This window comes from Balaenoptera borealis (genome assembly GCF_965194805.1).
Source record: "Balaenoptera borealis genome assembly, chromosome: 11".
NCBI classification, from domain to species: Eukaryota; Metazoa; Chordata; class Mammalia; order Artiodactyla; family Balaenopteridae; genus Balaenoptera; species Balaenoptera borealis.
In genome coordinates, this window is record NC_138868.1 from 107,433,716 (window position 1) to 107,455,602 (window position 21,887).

General features: G+C 38.7%; 1 protein-coding gene and 1 pseudogene across 6 annotated transcripts in view; both read right to left on the reverse strand.

Annotated features, from left to right (window-relative positions):
- Positions 1-21,887, reverse strand: part of ARHGAP32 (Rho GTPase activating protein 32) — a 274,825-nt gene that overhangs the window by 220,881 nt on the left and 32,057 nt on the right. The window contains exon 2 of one of the 5 annotated variants that reach the window (XM_082343057.1): positions 21,582-21,861. The exons of the other annotated variants lie outside the window; for them this stretch is intronic. The gene's annotated coding sequence lies outside the window, so the exon portion shown is untranslated. The remainder of the gene's footprint in view (positions 1-21,581; positions 21,862-21,887) is intronic. 5 annotated transcript variants of the gene reach the window in all.
- LOC309606245 lies at positions 1,627-13,975 on the reverse strand (annotated as a pseudogene). Its single transcript has one exon. The product of its transcript is annotated as an uncharacterized misc_RNA (transcript).

The following is a 21,887-nucleotide window of genomic DNA, read 5'->3' on the forward strand; positions in this document are numbered from 1 at the left end:
GAGCTAGACCAGGAACCAGTTTTAACACCTGTGCAGCAAACATTTGCAACATCCCAGAAAACAGATTCAAGTGATGAGTGAAAATCAATTAACTCTACTAAAATCATTGAGTACATTATTTAGAGCAGAGACAAAGCTTCTGAATTAATAACATACTGGTTTTAAAGACCATGTTTTAGAAATTAAAAGCTTCTATCTCCCTAAAACTCCAAAACTAATTTACCAGCAAATCCTGTCACTTTACCTGTAAGACATATCCTGAACCTCACTCTCTCTCTCCTCTGCACTGCTACCTTAGTCTAAGCCATCAGCATCTTTCAACTGGACTAGCATTTGCTTCTAACCCATCTCCCTTTCTCCATTCCTGCACATCATGATCTGGTATTCATTACCAAAACGGTAGTGAGAGTAATATTTTCAAAATAGAAATAAGCGGGACTTCCCTGGTGGTCCAGTGGGTAAGACTCCACACTCCCAATGCAAGGGGTCCAGGTTTGATCCCTGGTTGGGGAACTAGATCCCGCATGCATTCCACAACTAAGAGTTCGCATGCCCGCAACCAAGAAGTCTACATGCCGCAACTAAAAGATCCAGCGTGCCACAACTAAGACCCGGAGCAGCCAAAATAAATATAAATAAATATATATTTTTTTAATCTAAATAAGCTCACATCACTCATCTATTTTAATTTCTAATGGCTCTTCACCGCCCTGTCATGCTCCAGCTCTGCTGACCTCTCACTTCCTTCCTGGTCCACTGCTTTCCAACCAGAGTAGCTTTTTTGCACCTGCTACAGACCCTGTTCGTTCCTTCCCCAGTGCCTCTGCGCTCTCTACTCCTGGGGTCCCTGATTTTGACCCAGCTGCCTCTTCATCCAGGTCTCACCTCAAATGACCACCCCACCCCAGGCCTTCCGTAACTAAAACAAACCCTCCTAATCACTTGCCATCACTCTTTGCTCCTAATGATTAGAAACTGGCTAAAGACCAACCATCGCCCAGCTCCCAATATTATCTATCCTTTGCATAACACTGCACCAATTCTGAAATTATCTTCTTGTATTTATTTAACTAGAATATAATTCCCATGAGAGCAGGAACCCAATTTGTACACACAACTCAGAAATAGAAACTTAATTGTTGCATGCAGTACAAGCACTTTGGTAAACAGTCTGGCATTACTTCCTGAAGTGGAACATTCACATATGCCTAGCAACTAATGTCCTAGGTACATACCTGAGGATTTCCTAATTTCCTAGCTATACACCTACCTAGTGTCTATACCTAAGAGAAACTCTTGCACAAGTACAACAGAAAACAAGTACAAAAATATTCTTAGAAGCACTGTTCACAATAACAAAACCTGGGAAACAACTCAAATGTCCACAAACAGAAAACTGGATAAATAAATTGTAGTCATAATCATAGAATGAGATATACATACATTATAAGATGGATACATTTTAGTGACAAGTAATAATATAGAAGAATTTTAGCAATGTAATATTAAGTGGAAGAAATTCTAGAGATTAGACAGAGCATCATAATCTTTTTATAAAATTTAAAACTAGTTTTTTAAAAATAAAATATTCTTAGGAATATATAGATGCAATAAAACTATATTAAGGGGCTTCCCTGGTGGCGCAGTGGTTGAGAGTCTGCCTGCCAATGCAGGGCACACGGGTTCGAGCCCTGGTCTGGGAAGATCCCACATGCCGCGGAGCAATTGGGCCCGTGAGCTACAATTACTGAGCCTGCGCGTCTGGAGCCTGTGCTCCGCAACAAGAGAGGCCGCGATAGTGAGAGGCCCGCGCACAGCGATGAAGAGTGGCCCCCGCCTTCCACAACTAGAGAAAGCCCTCACACAGAAACGAAGACCCAACACAGCCATAAGTAAATAAATAAATTAATTAAAATTTAAAAAAAAAAAAAACTATATTAAAAGGGAAGCAAGAGAATGAATATAGGAACCACTGTCTAAACTGTTTACAACTAGGGGTTTATTATTATTATTATTACAAAACAATATAAAGAAAGTAAAGTAAAAAAGATATAGTCAGTTCAGAATTTCAGGCTTGCCCACAGTCCCAATTCAATGGAAATAAAAACCCAGATCTCTGGCTCTATGACACAAGGTTCTCCCAGTGGATGCTTGAATGTTGCCTGGGGCTGTTCAAGTTTTTTTTAAGCCCTTTCTGTAGAATGCTATCATTTATGTACAGACATGAATGAAAGCAGATTTTAAAAGACCTTAAGTGAACTCTTTAACAATCAAAAACTAGCTGAGGACTACCCTTCCTCACCCAGGTCCCAACAGTCTTTATTCTTTTCTTAACTCCGAAACATTTCTGCCTGAAAGTACGAAACAAATGATTTTCAACACTAAAATATCTATGGAGTGAAGACAATAAGGCAACAATCTGAAAGTATAACAACAGGCACTGGTTAAAAAAGAATGGGATACAGCCATTCAAGAAAATACCAGGCAGTCCTAAAAAAGAACCATGAGGGAGACACTTTACATAATGATACAGAATTATTTAAAAAAAAAAAAAAATGTTTTCAAGGTACAGAACAAAACATACAGTAGGTTAGAATTTCTGCTTAAAGGAGGGAGAAGAAAAACATATACATGTAAAATAACTATACTCATACTTGCAGATGCTTAAAATATCTCTAGATGGAGACACAAGGAGTGAATATTATAAACTCTGCTATTTCCTTTGAATTTTGAACATCTGAATGTATTTATTATTCAAAAAATAAATTCTAAAATTTTAAAATAATAAAAGAAGACTATAATGGAAAACAAATACATTCTGAAGAGCACTGATGTTTTTCAAAGAGAAACTACTCCAAGATAACTATTCTTATCTTAACTGTGTACACTCGCAAGCCGGATGATGAAAATATCGTTCACAAGGAGTGCACTGTTCAGTGGTTCTGACAGATCTTATTTGAAGCTTTTTTTAACAACTCTTTTCATGTTCTGAATGCTATATATCTTTTTTTTTTTTTTTAATATTTATTATTTTATTTATTTGGCTGCACCGGGTCTCAGTTGCGGCACGCAGGATCTTTAGTTGCAGCATGTGGGATCTAGTTCCCTGACCAGGGATCAAACCCAGGCCCCCTGCACTGGGAGTGCAGAGTCTTAGCCACCAGGCCACCAGGGAAGTCCCTGAATGCTATATATCTTACCTACATATAAATAAGATTGGCTTATTTCTCCTTTTATTTATATTTTCTTCTGCTTGAAAAAGATTTGTATCTATTATTACCAAAAGTGTACCAACAACCAGTATCAATTCATGTCTAACTTTTGAATCACTAGTAAGATAGTTCACCTTTTTAACTGGAAATTAAAAACTGGCCTTATTTGCTTTTTTGATAAGAATTGTGGGGTTTTTCTTCAGTGTTAGATAACAGTATTTTTACCTAAAATGACCTGTACCTGCCTGTACACCCAACCACAGACTTCAAAAGTGAAATGGTGATTGTACTTCCTCGTGTGGGACATTTCAAACTAATAAATTTTAAAACAGATAATTAAATCAAAAACCTACCATCTTCACATTACTTTTCAAAATGGAAGTACTATAACAAGTGCCAAGGAATACAAAAAGTTAAAACGGCACATCTTCAGGGGAGGGGTAATTTTAAACACTGTTATATTTATATAAATTTAAATATATTATGGTGTGGGCATTGTAAAAGTCATCTGGATTTTTAAGATAGATATGAAATTTCAAAGACATTTAGAGCTACTTAACTCACATCTGACATCAGCTGTACCTCGATAGAGTGTTTGTGACTTACTAACCTACCATCAGCTGGTTTTATTCCAGTTCAGTAAAAATGTATACAAATAATAAAATAGGGTTCTACTTACAAGATCCCTATTCTTTTTTTTTTCCCAGAAATTTGCATTTAATTTGAAAGCAGTTAAGATAACAGATCAACTAAAATGGCTAGTGTATTTCAAAATATTCCTGATTTTGGTTATCAGTTCTTGCTAGGTTTGAATTACCACTAAATGGTGATGACATATTTATTTATTGTACTTGACAGTACAGTTATTCAGCAGGTATTAATGCACAAATTGAAAAAAATAATATAACCTTTTGCTGATTTGCTATAATGGACAAGGTTTCCATGCTTACTACCTGAAGCTCCCTTAAAGATGACACGTTTGAGTCCGGCCTTTTCATGCCGCTGCCTGGTGAATCACTGCTGACATTCACACACAATGTGTGAGTTGCTATGTAGAACAGGTGACCACTGGTGACGGACCACCTTTATATTTGTATATGCAGACATCAAATAAAAGGATGATAAATCATTTCACACAGATAAAGCAGGCAGGTTGCAGTTGCAACCTGTTTTTTAGCCAAGTTTTGTCGAATGACTTCCTCTAAGCAAACACTGATTGCTCCCTGCTGGACTGCTTTCCCTGCTACTACTCTCCAGTTCTCTATATTTTTGTACAAGACTATATAGCTCAACCGGTACTTCTGTTGCAGTAGCCTCCAGCAGTGTACCCCTGTGTACAGTACTTGAAAGAGCAAACAATCAGAAGAACCCAGTATTTGCATTTACATTTGCACAAATCTTAATGACAATTTGCAAAATTCCTACACAGCACATTCAGCTTATTCTAAGGCAGCTTTCAAGTTAACTGCCTACTTCCTGAGTGTCTATTCCATTTTCTCACCCACTGACTCTGCTTAACCATATATTTTTATATTTCTCTACACAGCTGGAGAGGAGAGGGGGGTAGCATATGAAGACTCAGAGGGAGTTTCTAAGTCAAATATATTCTATAGGCAATGACCAGAATATTGCCATAACTGCTATATCAAATGAACTGTATATAACTGGATATTTTAAAATCAGTCATTACTGCAGCACTGTTTTTATAAGTCTATTATGTACATCTTATTGCCTTCTTAATTCATATTCAGAGGACTCAGGAGAAATAATGTTTTTCTTATTGTTGCCTATAGGTTCATTAAAATCCGTATTTCATGGAATGAAGCTAATTATCTCACCTGAGAGATGGAAGACTAAAAAAGCATCCAAGGAATAAAACTACACCGCAAAATGTTAACCATAAAAAAGCTTGTAGAAGCATCAAAAGATTATCTAATAAAGCTGGAATCTGCTACTTGAAAACTTCAATATGTGATTTTATTTTACTGAGCCATTCTGTGCACTGGTCCTACACTGACATCCATGAGGTGACCAGGTACAGCCACAGTATAACTTTATTTTTTTAAAGGATTTAATCCAGTATTTATTCCACACTCACGATCCTTCTCTGTAATCAGAATACAAATCATTAGAACAATCTATCAAATAATTTGCTGATAATCTTAAATAATGCAGCATAGCATTACTTTTAATATTTCTCTGTTCTAGATTAAGTTTAAAACCTCAAACAGCAATCTTCATTATCAATAAAAAAAGTTTTGAATTTAAAAAAAGGACACTATATCAAGCTGTTTCATAATTTAAGTATTTTCCATTTATAAAAATGCTTTGGAAGCTTGAGGCTTACATCTATTTCTCTACTCATCTGCCCCCCCTCCCAATTTCACGTTAGTATAGGGTTGCTGCAAGAATGCTAGGCTTTAGACATTAATTTCTCCTTTTATAGAGTACTTTAAAATCTGAAAAATTCAAGAAAAAGATTACATGTCATGTATTTTTTCAAATAAAAAAGGAAAACTTAGTGAATAAATTTTAGGTATACTAACAGTGTCCCTTTGAGGTAGAATGCTAAAAGGACTTTTGATCAAATCACAGCCTAACTGAAACCTTTGCATCAGAAACTAACTTCTCTTAAATTCTCTCTAAAGTTAACTGTGGAGAATATTAGGTTTGACATATTAACAAGAGCCTTCCAAGATAATATACAGTGGACAAGAATGTGAATCCTACAACTGCTGCCTTCATGTACACTGAAAGCATGTAATTCTCCTATAATAGACATCCAAGACCCATTTTCAAAGTTTTTAGCATTCTATTACGAAAAGCACAGCCATGCTAACTTCAGTACACAAACCATAATCCCACACCTACAAAACAAAAATAGAATTAGTGGCAGTTTATTGCCTTATACAAATTTAACCAACATGGCAACCATGCCAAAGGAATTAAAACATTTTCAGGACATATGTACAGACTGTACATCTCAAAAACAATTCAACAATAAAATGCAAGAATAATCTGTGCATCATGTATCAAACTCAACAGTTGGGTGAAAACATCAATGCAATAAATGGGATTACAAAGGCACTTCCCTACACAAAAGAGGAAATGAAAATGCAGCCTACAGGGAGCTTGAAGAGTGTGTAACTACTTCACCATCTCAACTTGGGAGGAAAAAAAAAAGCAGATTTAATCCAACATTTATAGGATTCAATGTGATCCACTTATACAAAAAATTTTCACACACTCTCCTCTTTGCTTTTATGTTGTCTTTCTTGGCTCTCTGGGTTCTATACTTTGGCTCCTTTGGCGATCATGTTTGTCAGACTGGTCCTTACTATCACTGTGATCTCATTTGTGGGAACGTTCTTTGCTTCTGCTACGCGTCCTAGATTTTTCTTTGCTGGGGCTATGTTCCCGTTTTCTTGATTTTTCAACACTGTCAGTTCTTCCTCTACTGCCACTTCTACTCCGTTTATTTGATTTTTCTTTACTTTCATTTTTATGTTTACTTGATTTCTCTTTGCTCCTGCTTCTACTTCGTTTCCCCGCACTTCTACTTCTACTCCTATGTTTTCTTTCTTTCTTGGAATCTTTTCTGTCATCTCTATGCCGCCTATCATCTTTGTCTTCTTTATATTTCTTTCCTTCTACCTCACCCCTACTTCTCCGTTCCTTGGACCGTTCTCTTGACCTCTCCTTTTCTCGGTCATTACCTCTTTCCTTATCATAGTCACAATCTCATCTTCTACCTCTCTCATTTTCTTTCTCTCTTTCCCGATCCCTGTCCCTTCTATCCCCTTTCCTATCACGACTTCAACTACGGCTTCTATGTCTTTCCCTACTCCTGCTATGCCTACCTTCTAGCCCCCGATCAATATTTCAGGATCTTCGCCTTTCTTTTTCCTTCTTTGGCTTCACGCTCTGGTTGCCAGCGTTCTTTCCTCTTTCTAATTCTCAGTCAAAACTAGAAGACCCATGGCCCTCCCCATGATGGCTTCTACTTCTGGATCTTCTTGGGGACCTCCATGGACTCAGTGATCTCCTTGGAGACCTTGAACACCTGCGTTCAACATGTCTATTTCCTCAGCACTTTCCTTTCCATCTTTCTTGATTTTTCTTGGCCGCATTTTAATCTGTTGATCAATATTCTTCTGACCTGGAACCGGAATTCTTGGAAACAAGGTAGAACACCACTCCAGTTTTGTAAGCAAAGACCATAGCATTTCTCCAATGGTCATTACACAGTCTCCACCAGCCTTCACATCTAGGTCCTCTTCAGCATCAAGGAAGGATTCAAACCAGTCCCATAGATCTGTAGGTGGCTGTGTGTACCTTATATACATAAATCCAAGGGCTCTAATATATGGAGAGTCTGTGTGTGTTATAAGACCCATCACTTGCTTGCGAGTTAACTTCAGAGTAAATAATCTGTATAACAGACAAAAAGCTGTAGAATCAATTCCTTCTGTCCTAACGCCTAGAACCCCTCCGCACATCCCTGTTTGGCCAGCTGTCTTCCTGCCTCCTTTCGCCCATGGTCCAGCATGTGTGACCTTACAGTAGATCTCGTCCACCACCTCGTGGTAGGTCTTGAGCTCGTAGAGCTGCACTCTGAAGTAAGGCGACGATGGGATACTGGTCCAGTCGTGGGGTTGAGATCCACGGTCTCTCCGTGGCCCCACAGCGGCAGCACACTGCCCTGCTTGCCTGAGGCTGCCGGCTCGGGGGCGCCTCCGCGCCACACTGCTGCTGCTGCGGCTGGGCCGCCTGGGGCTGCGGCTCAGCGCGGGGCTGTGGTTAGCCACGTTGCGGCGGAAGGAAGGAGGGAGGGAGAGGAGGGGGAGGGGGCCAAGCTCAATCTCGCTCTTCAGGACAACGGTCCGGGACCCTACTCCATAGGACGCCGTCAGAAGATGGGGCCTCCTTGCTGTGCCCCAGCCGGGTGAGAGAGGGCAACCAGGACGCCCAACAAATGGACCCCAGGTCGAGAGCAGAGGCCGAATCATGGGCCACGAGAACTCCAAGCAGAAAGTGAGCTGGCGGCCTTGGAGCACGATCTCTTCTGCCAACTGCCCCTTCATAGTATAATTTTAAAACGCAGTTACAGGGACTTCCCTGGTGGCACAGTGGTTAAGACTCCGTGCCCTCAACGCAGGGGGCCCGGGTTCAATCCCTGGTCAGGGATCCCACATGCATGCCGCAACTAAGGAGCCCACGTGCCACAACCAAGGAGCCCGCCTGCCGCAACTAAGACCTGGCGCAACCAAGTAAATAAATAAATAAATAAACTAAAAAAAAACCACACACACACACAGTTACAGAGCTTCAAAAATATTGATCCTAAAAATGTTTTTTTAATCTCTAAAAGCAGAAATTATGTCACTTTCTCATGTTCATAACTTCTAATACTATATTATTTTTTATTTTTCTTTAACATCTTTATTGGAGTATAATTGCTTTACAATGGTGTGTTAGTTTCTGCTGTATAACAAAGTGAATCAGCTATACACATACCTATATCCCCGTATCTACTCCCTCTTGCATCTCCCTCCCACCCTATCTAATACTATTTTGAATAACGCATTAATTCAAAATACACCTGCTTTTTAAAATAAAAAGCATAAAACAAATTGACTGGATTTCATGACAACTGGATAGATTTAAAATATGTTAGTTAATACTGTCGAATACCTTTGGAAAATTAGAAACATCACAACTATCAAAATACAAAAACATATGCACTCACAGCAACCCATGCATATACTATTTTATAATATTATCTACCATTTATTATGTACAAACTATATGATACAAATATCTTCTTAATTCATACATCAACCCTGTACGGTAGCTAGATAATTTTATACCCATTTTACTCATTAGATAAACAGGCTCAAGAAAGGTTAAAAAACTTGTGCAAAATTATAATACTAGTAAGGAAGAATTCAAATTTAAGTATGACTTACATTAGTTTTATGCATTAAGGCATGCTGGGTTTCCTAATGATCCCAAAGAGCATTCTGGTGTTTGCAACGTTTGTTTTTCACTTAGCCATTCATTCATTCATTTATTTATTTATTTTTATAAGTTTATGCATTTTATTATTTTTGGCTGCGCTGGGTCTTCGTTGCTGCGCGCAGCCTTTCTCTAGTTGTGGCGAGCGGGGGCTACTCTTCGTTGTGGTGTGCAGGCTTCTCATTGCAGGGGCTTCTCTTTTCGCAGAGCATGGGCTCTAGGCACACGGGCTTCAGCAGTTGTGGCACGTGGGCTCAGTAGTTATGGCTTGCGGGCTCTAGAACATGGGCTCAGTAGTTATGGCGCACAGGCTTAGTTGTTCCGCGGCATGTGGGATCTTCCCGAACCAGGGCTCGAACCTGTGTCCCCTGCACTGGCAGGCGGATTCTTAACCACTGCACCACCAGGGAAGTCCCTCACTTAGCCATTTAAATTCAACATAGTTCTCTGATATTTGGAACTGAGAGTTTGAACCTTTGTCAAAAAGATCTAGAGCTAAAATTCACTTTAAGATTGAAAACTTCTAGATACTATAAGACCTAAAAAATTGTATTTCTGAAAAGAATCACACAAGATTAAGACCACACTGTTAACCAGAGAGTTACAAAATCAGTCAGCTACTAAATAATTTGTAAGAATCAAACAATTTTTGTCAGCCCTCAAGTTTAGCATAGACAATGTCATAAGAAAGATAATTTACAGTTAGAGGGAAAGAAGCTTCTAAAGACTATATCCTCTATACCACCAAGTACGATCTTAAGCAAAAGCTGCTTGGATATCCTATTATAATCCTATGGTTCCCTAGTTGTTCCTTTTCTTAAATATTTCATATTTTCATTTTGCCTGCTCCAGTACATAGCTGATAATAAGTAAATATCGATGAAAATAGTAAATTTCAGATTTAAAGAAATATAAATCCCCTTTTGCTTATAAATCATTCATCCATTAAACAAATATTTACTGGCCATTTACTAAGTCCTAGCTGGTAGGAATACTCCAAAAAACAAAATCCCTGCTCTCTTGGAGTTTACATCCTAATGGGGAAGACAAATGTTCTTAAAAGATGTATTTGTTGGGTAGTGATAAGTGCATAAAGCCTGTTAAAGGGAACGGAGAATGCCTGCTTTACAGTAGGTAACCAGAGAAGCCTCTGTGAGGAGGTGACCTGTGAACAGAGACCTGAATAAACTTAGTGAATTACGTGGGTACCTGTGGAAAGCCCATCTGGGCAGGGGGATCCACAAGTACAAAGACCCTGGGGCAAGAGCAGCTTGATGGCTAGGGTGTGCAATAGAGTATCAGTGGAGTGACAGGAGAAAAGGCTCCAGAAATAGGGCCAGACCTTGCAGGGCTTTCCAAGTTGTACTAAGAACACCTGAAATAGGAATCTACTAAGGTTTCTGTGAAAGAGGAATATGGCCTTGCTTATATTAAAGAGGTTTAACTCAGCTGCTATAATAAAGACTAGTTCTGAGCTAGACACAAATCAAACAAGGAGACCAGTTTAGGGCTGTTGCCTTGGTCTAGTCAAGGAGGTAGTGGTGATTTTGAGCTACAGTGGGAGCAATGGAGGAAGTGAGAAATGCCCCAAGCCAAGATCTATTTTGAGGGTAGGGACAACAGAGTTTGCTGATATAGTGGGTATGAACTGGAGAAAAAGCAGAGTCGCATTTGACCCCAAAGACTTTGATGTTTCAAGGTAATTTTCAATTTTCTCAATCACAGTTCTGACTAATCCTAACTCTTCCCATAAGCTTAGGTAAAATCAATTCACCCTGAATCTCTCATCTTAAGGCCAATCAATCACGGAATTTATTCACAGTCCCTTTGAGGACACAGAGCACCTTTATGTTAAAGGATTCTTCCTTCTAACTTTTATACCCTCTCAGGAATAACTCCTAACAACAAAGCCAAGTAATGGAGCCTTTGCCCTTTCATGTCCTTTCTTTTCCACCTCTTCTCATTTCTCATGACCCAGTAAGAAAAAAAGCTGCACAGTGAGGAAGCACTGAGTGAAAACTTCAGCGACGGTCTTTCTTCAATCAATGACTTCCCAGGCAGCTGGGTTTACTAATCATCTCCTGTTCCGCCAACACCGCGTATCTACAAAAATCACTAACCCATGCGTTCATGCAGGCTTAAGGTCACTCTGATACAAAGACAGGAGAGATTTAATATAACCAGCTGCCTTTTCAGAGAACTTATTTTAAATACATGCACACATATATCTAACAAACACAATTAAGACTTTTCAATAGTGCAATAAAATGTTATCTCCATAATTTTTAAAAGCCCGGCATATTATATACCTTGTTAGTTAGTACAGACTGACTTTCCTCTTTCCTGTGTGTTCTTTCTACCTCTAGCTTTTGCCCTTTTCCAAAATCATATTCTTCTGTAGCAAATATTTTTTGTGAGCATTTACTCTGTGTTAAGACCTGCAGTAAGCACTCCACTGCATAATGTCATTTATTCATCACAACAGCTAAGTACTATCATTACCACCACTTTGCAGATGAGTAAACCCGTGATTGATCAGATTACCAAGAGTGACAGAGCCAGGAGGTGTCCCTGTACTGAAGGCTCCACAGTTCATGCTCCTACCTACCATTAAGTATCTCTTAGTCCATCTAGGAAACCTTCCTAAAATACAAATTGAATGATATCAGTTCCTGCTCAAATAAAATACCTCCAAGTGTTTTCAAACGCCTACAAAATAGAGTACAAACTCCTTAGCATATTAGCCTTAACATCATCTCCAATTAATCCTCCTCATTCCCCACATTACTGCCAACACACACTACTGGCCATTTTCCAAATATGTTCCATACTATTCCACCTGTGTTGTTCTCATATTAATCCATCAAACCAGCCTCAATCTGTTGACACCAAGCCATCTCTCTAAAATCCAACTCAAATGCCACTCTTCCTGAAATTTTTTTCCCAAAAACTTACAAGACATACACACACAATTTTTTTAAAAACAGATTTTTCCCTCTTGGAGACCCCACAGCATTTTGTAGTTTTTTAGGCAACTATCATTCTACCTTGTTCACACAAATTCCTTCTCTCACCTCTCAGACTATATAAATTCCAGGGGAGGGACTGTTTTTTGTAATCTTCATTTCCTACATATCACCTGCACATAAAATGTTTGTAGAATTAATTCTGGGCATAAAACTTAAGTTTTTAAAGATGCAGGTCCCACTTGCCAGTTATACTAGTTGAGATTACTATCTTAAGATTTGACTTTCAGATAACCAACCCCATCAAATATCAATACCTAAACCAAGTTGTTTAATTCTTAAGCTGTAAGCACATTCTCCCCATTTATAGCTAGTCAACAAGATCAAACTCTTCCCTACTCAGAAGGGAGCATATAACAGCATGATACAAGTGGAAATAATTGGACACCATTAAGTTCATGAAATATCTCTTTACAGATTTTAATTTTATATTTTCTACATATGAATAATATATTCTTGAAAATATATCTATGCAATATAGCTTAAAGACAGGAATTGCAATAGTAGCAATCTAGCTTTTATAATATTAATAATACAAACTAACCCTGAAATACCACTTAAATTCAGTAAGTGCTATCAGAAGTAACTGTTTTTAATGATGCGACAGAAAAAAGTTTTTCTTAGTATAATTTAAATGCCTCCTTTAAAGAGCAGCAAAGAATGTGCAGTCACCTTTAACCTACCATACCACAGCTCTACTTGGAACCCTGAGGCCAACTAGTTACATCATGTGTCACATTCCTGTCACCTCCCTTGATCACTGCCCCCCAAGGCAAGCTCTTGCAACATACCGAGAGTGTACTCCTCCTAGCCCTATCCAGGGCTACAGTTGTAGGAACTCAATATCACAAACAAACAACTGAGGGATTTGGACTGCTAAAGACAGTCATGGTATGAAACAAAATACACTGTTCAATAAATAGTAATTTCCAAAATTATTTCTAACTACCTACAAATATATATAAAAAGAAGTCTAGGATGATCTTCCTGAATATTAATGACAGTTACTTTTGAGTAGTAAGATTTTGGATATACCCTCCATACCACCAGGTTTTTTATAATGGGCATATATAATTTTTTTAAGGAATAAAGTGACTCTTAAAATTAAGAGTATTCAGCTCCAGACCCACCCCCACTAAGAGCACAAACCCACATTCTCCCATGACAGTTTAATTCACTTCAGGCTTTATCTACCACTTCTGCAGACATGATTACAAATCTATATTCTTAACATCTCTGGCCACCCCTATTCCCTACTCCCCAAGTCCCAGTTCCCCATTGCTACCTGCTTCCTAGAAGGAATCAACTGAATTTTCCACTGGCAATGCAAACGAAATAAATCCAATAGACAATCCCACTTGTCCACATACACTAGCACACCCTCTTTATTTCCCAATGTGCATTAGGAACAAGACGTGCAATAAGTCCCCAAGTCACTCAAGTTTAAAACCTAAAAGTTGTCTTTAACTTGGACCTCTCCCTTACCCCACGTACAAAGTTATCAAGCCTGCCATGCCACCTCTGTAACGCATCTGACATCTAATATTTCATTCCTACAAACACCACAGTAGTTTCAGTCTTCATCATCTACGTTCTGAAATACCACTAACAACCACAGGTCAAGCAATAAATATGATAAAGTTTACTATCCTCAATATAAAACATAAAACACGGCACAGGAGTGAACAACAAATGTTTTTTGATGGAAGGAAGGAAGGAAGGAAGGAGGGAGGGGAGGGGAAGGGGAGGGAAGGAGAGGGGAGGGAAGGGGAGGGAGGGGAAGGGAGGAGAAGGGAGGGGAAGGAGGGGAGGAGGAATTCCTAGAGAATCAGACTTTGAAGGCTAGCGGGATTTGACTGCAGGACTTCGACAGGACTGGGGGAAACAGAGATTCCACTCTTGGAGGGCACACACAAAGTAGTCTGTGCATCGGGACCCAGGGGAAGGAGCAGTGACCCCATAGGAGACTGAACCCAGACCTACCTGCTAGTGTTGGAGGGTCTCCTGCAGAGGCAGGGGTGGCTGTGTCTCACTGTGAGGCCAAGGACACTGGCAGCAGAAGTTCTGAGAAGTACTCCTGGGCATGAGCCATCAAAGACTCTGCCATTAGCCCCACCAAAGAGCCCGGTAGGCTCCAGTGTTGGGTCGCCTCAGGCCAAACAACCAGTAGGGAGGGACCCAGCCCCACCCATCAGCAGACAAGTGGATTAAAGTTTTACTGAGCTCTACCCACCAGAGCAGCAGCCAGCTCTACCCACCACCACCCCTCCCATCAGGAAACTTGCACAAGCCACTTAGATAGACTATCCACCAGAGGGCAGATAGCAGAAGCAAGAAGAACTACAATCCTGTAACCTGTGAAACAAAAACCACATTCACAGAAAGATAGACAAGATAAAAAGGCAGAGGGCTATGTACCAGATGAAGGAACAAGATAAAACCCCAGAAAAACAACTAAAGGAAGTGGAAATAGGCAACCTTACAGAAAAAGAATTCAGAATAATGATAGTGAAGATGATCCAGGACCTCGGAAAAAGAATGGAGGCAAAGATCGAGAAGATGCAAGAAATGTTTAACAAAGACCTAGAAGAATTAAAGAACAATCAAACAGAGATGAACAATACAATAACTGAAATGAAAACTACACTAGAAGGAATCAACAGCAGAATAACTGAGGCAGAAGAACAGATAAGTGACCTGGAAGACGGAATGGTGGAATTCACTGCTGTGGAACAGAATAAAGAAAAAAGAATGAAAAGAAATGAAGACAGCCTAAGAGACCTCTGGGACAACATTAAGTGCAACAACATCGTATTACAGGGGTCCAAGAAAGAGAAGAGAGAGAGAAAGGACCCGAGAAAATATTTTAAGAGATTATAGTCGAAAACTTCCCTACCATGGGAAACGAAACAGTCACCCAAGTCCAGGAAGCGCAGCGAGTCACATACAGGATAAACCCAAGGAGAAACACGCTGAGAAACATAGTAATCAAACTGGCAAAAATTAAAGACAAAGAAAAATTATTGAAAGCAGCAAGGGAAAAACGACAAATAACATAAAAGGGAACTCCCATAAGGTTAACAGCTGATTTCTGAGCAGAAACTCTACAAGCCAGAAGGGAGTGGCATGATATACTCAAAGTGATTAAAGGGAAGAACCTACAACCAAGATTACTCTACCCTGCAAGGATCTCATTCAGATTCAAGGGAGAAATCAAAAGCTTTACAGACAAGCAAGAGCTAAGAGTATTCAGCATCACAAAACCAGCTCTACAAGAAATGCTAAAGGAACTTCTCTACGTGGGAAACACAAGAGAAGAAAAGCACCTCAAAAACAAACCCAAAACAATCAAGAAAATGGTCATAGGAACATACATATCAATAATTACCTTAAACGTGAATGGAGTAAATGCTCCAACCAAAAGATACAGGCTTGCTGAATGGATACAAAAACAAGACCCAGGGCTTCCCTGGTGGCGCAGTGGTTGAGAATCTGCCTGCCAATGCAGGGGACACGGGTTCGAGTCCTGGTCTGGGAAGATTCCACATGCCATGGAGCAACTAGGCCCATGAGCCACAACTACTGAGCCTGCGCGTCTGGAGCTTGTGCTCCACAAGAGAGGCCGCGACAGCGAGAGGCCCACGCACCACGATGAAGAGTGGTCCCCGCTTGCCACAAGTTCTAGAGAAAGCCCTCACACAGAAACGAAGACCCAACACAGCCATAAATAAATAAATAAACAAATACTTTAAAAAAAAAAAGTAAAGCAATAAATTAAAGAAATTAAAAAAAAAAAAAACAAGACCCATATATATGCTGTCTACAAGAGACCCACTTCAGATCTAGGGACACATACAGACTGAAAGTGAGAGGATGGAAAAAGATATTCCATGCAAATGGAAATCAAAAGAAAGCTGGAGTAGCAATACTCATATCAGATAAAATAGACTTTAAAATAAAGAATGTTACAAGAGGCAAGGAAGGACACTACATAATGATCAAGGGATCAATCCAAGAAGAAGATACAACAATTATAAATATATATGCACCCAACATAGGAGCACCTCAATACATAAGGAAACTGCTAACAGCAATAAAAGACGAAATCGACACTAACACAATAATAGTGGGGGACTTTAACACCTCACTTACACCAATGGACAGATCATCCAGACATAAAATTAATAAGGAAACAAGCTTTAAATGACACAATAGACCAGATAGATTTAATTGATATTTATAGGACATTCCATCCAAAAACAGCAGATTACACTTTCTTCTCAAGTGCACACGGAACATTCTCCAGGATAGATCACATCTTGGGTCACAAATCAAGCCTTAGTAAATTTAAGAAAATTGAAATCAGATCAAGCATCTTTTCTGACCACAACGCTATGAGATTAGAAATCAATTACAGGGAAAAAAATGTAAAAAACACAAACACAGGGAGGCTAAACAATATGTTACTAAATAACCAAGAGATCACTGAAGAAATCAAAGAGGAAATCAAAAAATACCTAGAGACAAATGACAATGAACACACGACAATCCAAAACCTATGGGATGCAGCAAAAGCAGTTCTAAGAGAGAAGTTTATAGCTATACAACCCTACCTCAAGAAACAAGAAAAATCTCAAATAAACAATCTAACCTTACACCTAAAGGAACTAGAGAAAGAAGAACAAACAAAACCCAAAGTTAGCAGAAGGAAAGAAATCATAAAGAGCAGAGCAGAAATAAATGAAATAGAAACAAAGAAAACAACAGCAAAGATCAATAAAATTAAAAGCTGGTTCTTTGAGAAGATAAACAAGATTGATAACCCATTAGCCAGACTCATCAAGAAAAAGAGGAAGAGGACTCAAATCAATAAAATTAGAAATGAAAAAGGAGAAGTTACAACAGACACCACAGAAATACAAAGCATCCTAAGAGACTACTACAAGCAACTCTATGCCAATAAAATGGACAACTTGGAAGAAACGGACAAATTCTTAGAAAGGTATAACCTTCCAAGACTGAGCCAGGAAGAAATAAAAAATATGAACACACCAATCACAAGTAATGAAATTGAAGCTGTGATTAAAAATCTCCCAACAAACAAAAGTCCAGGACCAGATGGCTTCACAGGTGAATTCTATCAAACATTTAGAGAAGAGCTAACACCATCCTTCTCAAACTCTTCCAAAAAACTGCAGAGGAAGGAACACTCCCAAACACATTCTATGAGGCCACCATCACCCTGATACCAAAACCAGACAAAGATACTACAAAAAAAGAAAATTACAGGCGAATATCACTGATGAATATAGATGCAAAAATTCTCAACAAAATACTAGCAAACAGAATCCAACAACACATTAAAAGGATCATACACCATGATCAAGTGGGATTTATCCCAGGGATGCAAGGATTCTTCAATATTCGCAAATCAATCAATGTGATTCACCATATTAACAAATTGAAGAATAAAACCCATATGATCATCTCAATAGATGCAGAAAAAGCTTTTGACAAAATTCAACACCTATTTATGATAAAAACTCTCCAGAAAGTGGGCATAGAGGGAACCTACCTCAACATAATAAAGGCCATATACGACAAACCCACAGCAAACATCATTCTCAATGGTGAAAAACTGAAAGCATTTCCTCTAAGATCAGGAACGAGACAAGGATGTCCACTCTCACCACTGTTATTCAACATAGTTTTGGAAGTCCTAGCCATGGCAATCAGAGAAGAAAAAGAAATAAAAGGCATACAAATCGGAAAAGAAGAAGTAAAAACTGTCACCGTTTGCAGATGACATGATACTATACATAGAGAATCCTAAAGATGCCACCAGAAAACTACTAGAGCTAATCAATGAATTTGGTAAAGTTGCAGGATACAAAATTAATGCACAGAAATCTCTTGCATTCCTATACACTAATGATGAAAAGTCTGAAGGAGAAATTATGGAAACACTCCCATTTACCATTGCAACAAAAAGAATAAAATACCTAGGAATAAACCTACCTAGGGAGACAAAAGACCTGTATGCAGAAAACAATAAGACACTGATGAAAGAAATTAAAGATGATACCAACAGATGGAGAGATATACCATGTTCTTGGATTGGAGGAATCAATATTGTGAAAATGACTATACTACCTAAAGCAATCTACAGATTCAATGCAATCCCTATCAAACTACCAATGGCATTTTTTACGGAACTAGAACAAATCATCTTAAAATTTGTATTGAGACACAGAAGACCCCGAATAGCCAAAGCAGTCTTGAGGGAAAAAAACGGAGCTGGAGGAATCAGACTCCCGGACTTCAGACTGTACTACAAAGCTACAGTAATCAAGACAATACGGTACTGACACAAAAACAGAAACATAGATCAATGGAACAGGATAGAAAGCCCAGAGATAAACCCACACACCTATGGTCAACTCATCTACGACAAAGGAGGCAAGGATATACAACGGAGAAAAGACAGTCTCTTCAATAAGTGGTGCTGGGAAAACTGGACAGCTACATGTAAAAGAATGCAATTAGAACACTCCCTAACACCATACACAAAGATAAACTCAAAATGGATTAGAGACCTAAATGTAAGACCGGACACTATAAAACTCCTAGAGGAAAACATAGGAAGAACACTCTTTGACATAAATCACAGCAAGATCTTTTTTGATCCACCTCCTAGAGTAATGGAAATAAAAACAAAAATAAACAAAGGGGACCTAATGAAACTTCAAAGCTTTTGCACAGCAAAGGAAACCATAAACAAGATGAAAAGACAACCCTCAGAGTGGGAGAAAATATTTGCAAACGAATCAACGGACAAAGGATTAATCTCCAAAATATATAAACAGCTCATGCAGTTCAATATTAAAAAAAAAACAACCCAATCCAAAAATGGGCAGAAGACCTAAATCAACATTTCTCCAAAGAAGACATACAGATGGCCAAGAAGCACATGAAAAGCTGCTCAACATCACTAATTATTAGAGAAATGCAAATCAAAACTACAATGAGGTATCACCTCACACCAGTTAGAATGGGCATCATCAGAAAATCTACAAACAACAAATGCTCGAGAGGGTGTGGAGAAAGGGAACCCTCTTGCACTGTTGGTGGGAATGTAAATTGATACAGCCACTATGGAGAACAGTATGGAGGTTCCTTAAAAAACTAAAAATAGAATTACCATATGATCCAGCAATCCCACTACTGGGCATATACCCAGAGAAAACCGTAATTCAAAAAGACACATGCACCCCAATGTTCATTGCAGCACTGTTTACAATAGCCAGGTCATGGAAGCAACCTAAATGCCCATCGACAGACAAATGGATAAAGAAGATGTGGTACATATATACAATGGAATATTACTGAGCCATAAAAAGGAACGAACTTGGGTCATTTGTAGAGACGTGGATGGATCTAGAGACTGTCATACAGAGTGAAGTAAGTCAGAAAGAGAAAAACAAATATCGTATATTAACACATGTATGTGGAACCTAGAAAAATGGTGCAGATGAACTGGTTTGCAGGGCAGAAGTAGAGACACAGATGTAAAGAACAAACATATGGCACCAATGGGGGAAAGCGGCAGGGGGGTGATGGGGGGGTGGGATGAAATGGGAGATTGGGATTGACATGTATACACTGATGTATATAAAATGGATGACTAATAAGAACCTGCTATATAAAAAAATAAATAAAATAAAATTCAAAAATTAAAAAAAAGGTTAAAATGCTAAAAAAAGAAAAAAAAAAGTACTGTTATCACTATTACTCGTTTCTCCACATACTTCTAAAATCCTGGCTGAATCTTCCCTCTCCTCATTTTCTTATGCTCCACACCCGCAACAATACGCTGATGACTCAGGCTGTAGTGACCTATGACCCCAAGGTTCCTTCTGCTCCATCCGTGCTTAGACACACCCTCGTGTACTTCTGTACTGTGTGCCTACTATGTACCACCTGCTGTGCAAGAGACAGTGCACAGTGAGTAAAGCTGACATGGTCTCTGCCCTCCTGGAGCCTGGAGTCCACCGCCTCTCTCACAGTCATTTAGCGAACCGAGAGAAAAGGGTAACACAATGCCGCTCAGGTTACCTCTTACAACAAATGCTGTAGTGCAAGGATGACAATAATAGACTAAATCAGATAAGGAAAATAATAGGATGCCATTAAGAGAAGGGACAAAGTCAAAAGAGAACCATTCTGAAATTCATTAGAAACAGCAAAAAACTTCCTAGAAAACCTATAATGAGTCAAACAACTACAAGGTTAAAAATATAAAGACACTACTGAGACATAAAGAAAAACACTGACCACTGACCAACCTACAAGGTAAAAAATCGGATAGGGTATGAAAGAACAGTATATTCCAACATTTTTTTTAGCTTTTTAGAAAAAAAATCATATAGAATAAAGGAAAATACGTATATCAGAGTGGAAATGAACTCAGAGGGCTCAATTCTAAAGGATTTCATATTTATAAAAAGCACTGAATTGGCATTAATATTGAGATTTTTATTACTAGTAGATACTCAAGAAAAGAGGTGCTCAGGCCAAACCATAAGTGCAGGCTCCCAGCTGAGACCCTGCTGCTGGCTCAGAGTCACATGAGCAGAGTGGTTTCCCAAAGCACACTCATTTTCTACCACACAAAAATCTATCCCAAACTGTTTTTCACTATGTGGCATTCTTGAAGGGTTGCAATTCAAGAGAGAGATTATAAGAAGAAACATAGCCAGCTACACATGATATCAAATGTATTCCTTTGAGAAATATGACTAAATAAGGAAACAAATGAACTAACAGGAACACTTGATACCTATCCAAACCTCTCAGTCCTTTAAAGAAATTGTTTCCTTTTTTTGTATTGAAGTATAATTGATTTATAGTATTATATTAGTTTCAGGTGTACAGCATCATGATTCAGTATTTTATAGATTATACTCCACCTAGTTATTATAAAATCATGCCTATATTTCCCTGTGCTGTACAATCTATCCTTGTTGCTCATCTATTTTATACACAGTAGTTTGTAATCCCATACCCTTATCTTGCCCCTCCCCTTTTCCCCCTCCCCACCGGTAACCACTAATTTGTCTTCTATACCTGTGAGTCTGTTTGTTTTGTTACAGACATTCGTTTGTTTTATTTTTTAGATTCCACACATAAGTGATAACATACAGTATCTGTCTTTCTCTGACTTATTTCACTAAGCATAATACTCTCTAGGTCCATCTGGGTTGCTGCAAATGTCAGAATTTTATTCTTTTTTATGGCTGAGTAGTATTTCATTGTATATACATACCACAGCTTCTTTATCCATTCATCATCTGTTGATGGACACTTGGGTTTCTTCCGTACCTTGACTATTATACATAATGCTGTTGTGAACACTGGGGTGCATGTATCTTTTTGAATTCGTGTTTTTAAAAATTGCTTCCTTGTATGAAAACATCAGATGCAGCAATACCAGAGACAGCAATGTTGGTGCTTCTCAAGTCCAATGTATTTAGAATGAGATCCTACTTTGCCACCTCACCAGCTGATATCAATCAATCTTCCTCTTTAAGCTTGTGATACCTCCTCTGCAAAACAGGGAAAAGCAGATGTC